Source organism: Ahaetulla prasina, chromosome 3 (assembly GCF_028640845.1).
Source record: "Ahaetulla prasina isolate Xishuangbanna chromosome 3, ASM2864084v1, whole genome shotgun sequence".
NCBI lineage: Eukaryota > Metazoa > Chordata > Lepidosauria > Squamata > Colubridae > Ahaetulla > Ahaetulla prasina.
The window spans coordinates 97,689,525-97,698,555 of NC_080541.1; positions in this window are offsets into that span (position 1 = coordinate 97,689,525).

Sequence of the window (9,031 nt, forward strand, 5' to 3'; positions counted from 1 at the left end):
ATAACAATGCTCTTTCATACAGCTACTTCTATATACAGTCTCAGTTGGCCTGAATAATTATTTTGTGCTTTTGCTTACACTGCATTCAGGAAGGCAGTGTAATAAATTTACAAAGGCTTAGATTCCAAATTAATCATAAAGGACTTCATAAAATAAGTCACATTCTTTCAATATCGCGTGATCCCGTTGCGAACCGGTAGTAAAGGTAAGTAGAACCCACCCCTGAGTATAACCCTAGTAATTTAATTATTAATTTAATGTTAGCCTCTGGGTCTTGACACTGTTAACCATAATGACATAGTTTTGAGGCCTTCTACAATTGAAGATAAAGTACAGATTGCAGCTTTACTTCTAAATCCCTAGCGGAATAAACAGGATTAAATTCTCCAATGAGGAACAGAGATCTAATCCAAAAAGTTTGATAGCTGTGAATCTGTGTGCTGGGGATGCTGGGAAGGGCCACTCCCTCTTATTTAGCATTACTAAACAAAAGACCCTTAGAGGAGCTCATTTCAATGCCTTACTCTTGGCAGTTTTAGAGGGAAACCACTGTCTCTATATGAAAGAGGTGAAATTGAATTAGTGGGCTATATATTTTTATGTTTCCAGCTATATAAGCAACATTAGATTTATATAAGGCCCTCATTAACATATGTACAGGAAAAAGTGTACAGTATTTTTGAGGTTTGATGGCTAATAACACCACTTTTTTTGGAGTAGTACCATAAAATTATATATCCTCTGTCCAGGTAACATGGGTTTTAGCCCAGTTTAGTCTTTTCAACCTTTGCTTGAGAGATAAAAGTGTCTTTTTTCATGGAATTTTAGATTTTAAGCCAAATTCCTGCAGTCTGCACTAAACAGTCCTTGCACTCAACTTCACATTGCATTGCACCATTTCATCTTGTATACACCAGGAAGATTTTCTTCTGTCACGTAGGCACAGTCTCTTAATTCTTCTATCATCACTTGCTGTTGTGCACCTTTTCCTGCCAATACCAGTGTGGTTTTGTTGTGACTGAGTCTCCTTGTACGTCCTCAAAAACTTAGAAATGCCACCTTTAGTTAAGTTTCCACCAATTTTTCTCCTAATTTCTATATAGAGAAATTATACAAGGCTTTGTAGTCTTGTTCACTTAATAATACTATTTTATATTGCTTTCTGGGAGACCAGTCAACTCTTTTTTTGTTTTGTTTACATTTATATCCCGCCCTTCTCCGAAGACTCAGGGAGGCTTACAGTGTGTAAGGCAATAGTCTCATTCTATTTGTATATTTACAAAGTCAACTTATTGCCCCCCCAACAATCTGGGTCCTCATTTTACCTACCTTATAAAGGATGGAAGGCTGAGTCAACCTTGGACCTGGTGGGACTAGAACCTGCAGTAATTGCAGGCAGCTGTGTTTTAATAACAGGCTTAATAACTTTTAATAACTCTTTGCACCATTACTTTAATTTTATTACGTTTTACAAATTCACTAAATAAAAGAACACAAAAAACCCCAACCAACTTGATAGCGATCACATAACACCTTGACAAATGTCCTCCTCTCAGCTTCAATACATGACATCAATAACTGAATCCTACTGTGATCTGATTGGCTCATTGCCAAAACAACAAGATACCTGATTAGCTCCCTAAACACTCATGCTCATTGGCTACAATCAGATGAAGGAAAGCTACCTGATATCAATCTAAGCAAGTTGTGCTTCCTTTTTCTGGTTATTAAACAAACATTGTTGCATTTACTCTTGATTAAATTATCTTTCCACTGATACATAATTTTATGGTACTACTCCCAAAACAGTGGTGTTATTAGCCATCAAACCTCAAAAATACACTTTTCCCAAAAAGCTTTCACAATTTTGACTACTACTGTATATCCAAGGTATGATCATTGATGCTGGTCATTGGTGCCTTTAATAAGGGTTGATTTGTTGAATGATCCATTTGTTTATTTCTTAGTTGTCCTTTATATTCTCAGATCTCTTCTCCAAGACCAAAAGTGCCAATAATCTTCCTATTTATTTTTTCAATGTGAAATTTTCATTTCCGTAGATTGCCATAAAGAAAACCATTGTCTGCATCACTGTGATTTTGGTCAGTATGGATATATCATTGGTATTATTATACTAGATAATGAAAATGCCTTTTTAGCTCTCAGAGTAGTGTCATCAACATAATATAGATAATTGGTGTTTATTCCTCCAATTTTAAAACCATGCTCATCTTCTTCCAATCCAGCTTTCCTTGAAATATATTTAGCACATTGAGTGAATAAATAAGGGGGAGTATACAATCATTCCTTTCCAAACCTGGAATCAGCCTGTTTCACCGTGTTCTATCCAAACTATGGCTGCCTGGTGTATAGGTTTTGCATTCAGGATTTCAATGCAATTTCTAGTGTTTTCCTTTAAAATATGGTACATGTTCACGATTATATTGTAGAAATTGATTGGCATTCTTTAGCTTAAATTGGAACTTGCACATGAGCAATTTGTGATCTGTTCCGCAGTCAACACCTGTACATGTCTTTTATGCTTTAACTTATCTCCCCCACCTCCTTTTAGCAGTAATATAATCAATCTGATTTCTTTGTACACCATCTAATGACGTCAAATCAAGGTGTTGTTTTAATTGTTTGAAGACAATGTTAGTTGTGAAGAAATCATTGGAATAACAGAAATCAATAAATTGTTCTCCTGCTTCACTTCAATTTCCTAGGTCAGTTAGCTCAGCAATTTTCCTCATTATTATTTCCAATTTTGGCATTCCAATCTCCAACCACAAGCAGCATATCTTACTGGAACGTTCTGCCGATTTCTGATTAAACTTGACCATAAAACACATCCCCCTCCTCTTTTTCTGCATCAATGTTTGGAACATAACCTTGAATTAAATTGCATCGTAGCCCAATACTACTCTAGCTATAGACCAGGGGTGTCCAAACTTTTTTGAGTGAGGGCCAAATACAGAAAAATAAGCAAAGGCCCGGGCCACCGGGGGGGGGGGATGGGCGTGGCTTATTTTGGGGTGTGGCTTGGTGGTCATGTGACTGGTGGGCGTGGCTAACTGCTCATGTGACTGAGTGGATGTGGCTATGGGCATAGAAACTACTCAGAGGGCTAAAAAAAGTAATTTTTGACCAGTCCTCACACTTATGACCATCCTCACATTTATGCCCATTTCAGCATTTTTAACAACCATATCACTCATTTCACAACTGCTTCTCTTCACCACGGTTACAAGATAGGGTGCAAAATGTAAAGATAGTTGTACGTGTGAGGACCAGTCAAAAGTGTGAGAACCTGTCAGAAATCACTTTTTTCAGCCGTCTGGGTAGTCCCTATGCACAGTTTAGGCTTAAGTATACTATATGTGTGTGAGTTATATATATGTGCATGTGTATCTCTATGTTTGTGTACGTGTGTGTTTGTGTTATGTTGATTTTAATGTAATATTTTTAAATATAATTATTCAGAAAGGCATGCGGCTGGACAACAAACAGTATATAAGCCTAGTAAATTCATGTGTGGCCGGGCCACACACAAGAAATGACATATTGACACATGATTACTGTGTGTATTTCTAACTCGCCTATAATGTGAAGAACATTGCTCTCAGTGGGAGCAGTGATGCTGTCCTTTGGATTGAAGGATGGCTGGGATGTCAGGAGAAAGTTTGGTGGTTGAGACACGAAGGACTTCACAGAGATGGCTATCAGTCATTCTGGATCTCAGTATGCTTTTGTTCTGATTTAACAGAGAAAATGTTTGTTCACATATGTATGTTGAGCCGAACAGGCTCATCATTCTTTGCATGGCGTCTCATCAGAGGAAACTTGGCATGATCCAAATTCTGATAGAAGTCAGGAGGAGAGAAGCTGATGTTGACTCTTCAGAGAATCATCACATTGCATTTCAATCAGTTCTAACTGCAGACTCTCCTCCACTTCTTCTGCATCCACCAGGAAGGGGTCGAGAACAGCTTGATTTGTTTTCAATGACAGAAAAATCTTGAAAACGCTGGTTGAATTCTGTCACGAGAGATGTAATTACAGAAACATATTTCTCCTTTTTAGCAGAAAGGTCTGCCTTTGGAAAAGCAGACTTGATTTCAGACAGCGCAGGGAAGTGTACAGCATTAAAGCTTCGTAGTTGTGTCTCAAACAGGCGGAGCTTTACACAGAAACTTACATGTGCGCATACAGGTGTGATACCAGCTGTTCTTTGCCTTGTAGGTTCTTGTTCAGTGTATTCAGATGATGAGTAAGATCAACTAAAAATGCCAGGTCTGCCAGCCACAGAGGGTCACTCAGTTCATGAAGAGGTCGGTCCTTCTCTTTCAAAAAATTGTCGATTTCTGATCTCAGCGAATAAAACCGCTGCAGCACAGAGCCACGGCTGAGCCAGCGCACATCAGAGTGGTAGAGTACATCCCCGTATTCAGCATCCACGTCAGATAAGAAAGCTTGAAATTCCCTGTGGTACAGTCCTCTAGCTCGAATTATGTTGACAGTTTTTACAACAGTGTTCATCACATTGCCCAGCTGCACAGTCTTGGCACACAGTGCTTCTTGGTGGATTATACAGTGCATCCTAACAGCCTCACCTCCGCTCTCTTTTACCTTGACGCACACCATGGATGCCATTCCTTTGCGCTCACCCGTCATGGCCGGAGCTCCATCCGTTGTTACTCCACAGAGCTTGTCCCATTTAAGCCCCATCTTTTCAACTGCCTCTGACACAGCGTCAAAAATATTTCCACCTGTCGTTGTGCCTTTTAGGCTCATCATATCAAGCAGCTCCTCCATTGCAGCATTTTTAACAACCATATCACTCATTTCACAACTGCTTCTCTTCACCACGGTTACAAGATAGGGTGCAAAATGTAAAGATAGTTGTAGGTGTGAGGACCAGTCAAAAGTGTGAGAACCTGTCAGAAATCACTTTTTCAGCCGTCTGGGTAGTCCCTATGCACAGTTTAGGCTTAAGTATACTATATGTGTGAGTTATATATATGTGCATGTGTATCTCTATGTTTGTGTACGTGTGTGTTTGTGTTATGTTGATTTTAATGTAATATTTTTAAATATAATTATTCAGAAAGGCATGCGGCTGGACAACAAACAGTATATAAGCCTAGTAAATTCATGTGTGGCCGGGCCACACACAAGAGGTGACATATTGACACATGATTACTGTGTGTATTTCTAACTCGCCTATAATGTGAAGAACATTGCTCTCAGTGGGAGCAGTGATGCTGTCCTTTGGATTGAAGGATGGCTGGGATGTCAGGAGAAAGTTTGGTGGTTGAGACACGAAGGACTTCACAGAGATGGCTATCAGTCATTCTGGATCTCAGTCTGCTTTTGTTCTGATTTAACAGAGAAAATGTTTGTTCACATATGTATGTTGAGCCGAACAGGCTCATCATTCTTTGCATGGCGTCTCATCAGAGGAAACTTGGCATGATCCAAATTCTGATAGAAGTCAGGAGGAGAGAAGCTGATGTTGACTCTTCAGAGAATCATCACATTGCATTTCAATCAGTTCTAACTGCAGACTCTCCTCCACTTCTTCTGCATCCACCAGGAAGGGGTCGAGAACAGCTTGATTTGTTTTCAATGACAGAAAAATCTTGAAAACGCTGGTTGAATTCTGTCACGAGAGATGTAATTACAGAAACATATTTCTCCTTTTTAGCAGAAAGGTCTGCCTTTGGAAAAGCAGACTTGATTTCAGACAGCGCAGGGAAGTGTACAGCATTAAAGCTTCGTAGTTGTGTCTCAAACAGGCGGAGCTTTACACAGAAGGCTTTCATGTGCGCATACAGGTGTGATACCAGCTGTTCTTTGCCTTGTAGGTTCTTGTTCAGTGTATTCAGATGATGAGTAAGATCAACTAAAAATGCCAGGTCTGCCAGCCACAGAGGGTCACTCAGTTCATGAAGAGGTCGGTCCTTCTCTTTCAAAAAATTGTCGATTTCTGATCTCAGCGAATAAAACCGCTGCAGCACAGAGCCACGGCTGAGCCAGCGCACATCAGAGTGGTAGAGTACATCCCCGTATTCAGCATCCACGTCAGATAAGAAAGCTTGAAATTCCCTGTGGTACAGTCCTCTAGCTCGAATTATGTTGACAGTTTTTACAACAGTGTTCATCACATTGCCCAGCTGCACAGTCTTGGCACACAGTGCTTCTTGGTGGATTATACAGTGCATCCTAACAGCCTCACCTCCGCTCTCTTTTACCTTGACGCACACCATGGATGCCATTCCTTTGCGCTCACCCGTCATGGCCGGAGCTCCATCCATTGTTACTCCACAGAGCTTGTCCCATTTAAGCTCCATCTTTTCAACTGCCTCTGACACAGCGTCAAAAATATTTCCACCCGTCGTTGCGCCTTTTAGGCTCATCATATCAAGCAGCTCCTCCGTACAGCAAAAATTATCATCGACTCCCCGCAAAAAAATTAAAAGCTGTGCGGTGTCTGTGGCGTCTGTGCTCTCATCGCATGCTATCGGTAAAATCAAAAGCACAAGCTTTCTCTCTCAGCTGAAGTTTCAGGTTAGCTGACAAGTCCTCGATTCTCCGCACCACTGTATTTCTGGATAAGGTCACATTGTTGAAATCCTGCACTTTTCCGGGCACATTACTTCTGTGACTTTGATGAGGCACTGCTTTATGAAATCACCGTCTGAGCGGTTTGCCATGCTGGGCAATAAGTTTTGCGACTTCATAGCTTGCTGCTGTGGCGTTTTCCTGTATTTTGTTAGCACGAAATTAAAACTGTTGTTGAGCTTGCAGGCTAGCTGCCATTTGCTTGAATTTCTGTGCTCGTTTGGCACCTGTGTACGATGCGTAGCTCTGATGCTTGGTCTCATAGTGCCGACGGACATTATACTCTTTCATCACGGCAACATCTTCATTGCAAATAAAACAGACACACTTTCCGTTGATTTCTTTAAAGAAATATTCATTTTCCCACCGTGTTTGAAATCTTCTACACTCACTTGCTATCTTGCGTTTCTTCAATGCTGCCATTTCTGATGACTCGTGGTAAATATTTAGGACTATATTAGAGGCCTGAAAACCTGGGACATTACAATACAGATGGATACAGTCAGTCTACTAAAAGCAACAATATGTGGATATCATCTTCATTTAAGGGGAAAATGTTTCATATTCATTCATCTTGGCCAGGGTGTCAAACTTGGTCCCTTAAGACTTGTGGACTTCAACTCCCAGAGTCCCTCAGCCAGCAAAGCTGGCTGAGGAACTCTGGGAACTGAAATCCACAAGTCTTAAAGACAAGTTTGGACACCAATCTTAACTTTGTTTTGTATTTGGTATGAACTTGAAACTCCTTCGTTATTCCCTGCCCAAGGGGTGGAGGCGCGAGAGCCTCACCAGGCGGCCCGAGGAAGGCGAGGATAGAACTGCTGGGCGGGCACGCCAGCAGCCTCTTCAGCGCTTGCCGCCTCCTCCCCTCCCTTCGTTATTCCCTGCCCGAGGAAGGCGAGGATAGAACTGCTGGGCCGGGCACGGCCAGCAGCCTCTTCGCGCTTGCCGCCTCCTCACCTGTTTCTCGATGGCTGTCACTGCCGCCCGCGCGTGTCCGACATGGGAGGTGCGAGGAGCCTCACCAGGCGGCCCGAGGAAGGCGAGATAGAACTGCTGGGCGGGCACGGCCAGCAGCCTCTTCAGCGCTTGCCGCCGCCTCCTCCCCTCCCTTCGTTATTCCTGCCCGAGGAAGGCGAGATAGAACTGCTGGGCGGGCACGGCCAGCAGCCTCTTCAGCGCTTGCCGCCTCCTCACCTGTTTCTCGATGGCTGTCACTGCCGCCACGCGTGTCCGACATGGGAGGTGCGAGAGCCTCGCCAGGCGGCCCGAGGCGAGGTAGAACTGCTGGGGGCAGGCACGACCAGCAGCCTCTTTCCGCTTGCCGCCTCCTCTGCCCCTCCTTCATTATTCCCGCCCATGGGGAGGAGCATGAGCCTACTTGGCCTTAAAAGGGCCATATTAAATTATACTTCCAGAATTTGCTGCGGGCCAATAAAAACTGACCCGCGGGCCGCAGTTGGCCCGCGGGCCGTAGTTTGGACACCCCTGCTATAGACAGTGGTGCAGTGGTTAGAATGCAGTACTGCAGGCTACTTCTGCTGACTGCCAGCTGACTGAAAGTTGGCAGATTGAATCTCACCAGGCTGAAGGTTAACTCCATCCTTCCGAGATAGGGAAAATGAGGACCCAGGTTGTTGGGGGCAATATGCTGACTCTGTAAACCACTTAGAGAGGGCTGTAAAAGCACTTTGAAGTGGTATATAAGTGCTATTGCTATACCATTCTTAATTATGAAAGCTATGGTGTTCCTTGTTTTTTATAACCGGAATACTAAACAGTGCCCTGTTTGCATGGAAGTATTCAGTCAACTTGTGATCCCTAAAACATCAATATGCAGTTGATTCATATATTTCACTATGTTGAGTTTTCCCTTGTTCATGCTTCCTACATTCTATGCTCCCACTATTGTTTTCTTTGCAATTTTTTTTTATTCAGAACATCATCAGTAACCAGGCATCTTGATTACTTTAATCCAGCCTTGACATAAAAAATATTATGATCCTTCTAAGAGCCTCAGCTCTTCCACAGTGGCAGGCAGAGCACCATCCAACCTGAGGGGGTTAAGCAGCAGGCAGAATGCCATCCAAAGAGGAAATTTTATATTTTCTACCTAGTTTTCTATGCAGCTTTCTTGGTAAAATACAAGAGTGGTTTGCATGCTTTCTTGCCATGCAGAACAAATTGATGCTTTTTCGTTTTTGCTAAAATGATTCTCCACCTCCAACATCCTCCCCCCACCCCCCCAAAAAAACACTATTGCCATCTCCCTTTAGCTAAGCTCCCTTTAGCAAAGCAAGCTGGCCTTGACATCTTGAGTGACTTTGCTGGGAGTTTTATACTCTTGGTTTACATCAGTGGTGGAATTCAATTTTTTTTACTACCGGTTCGGCGGGTGTGGCTTGGT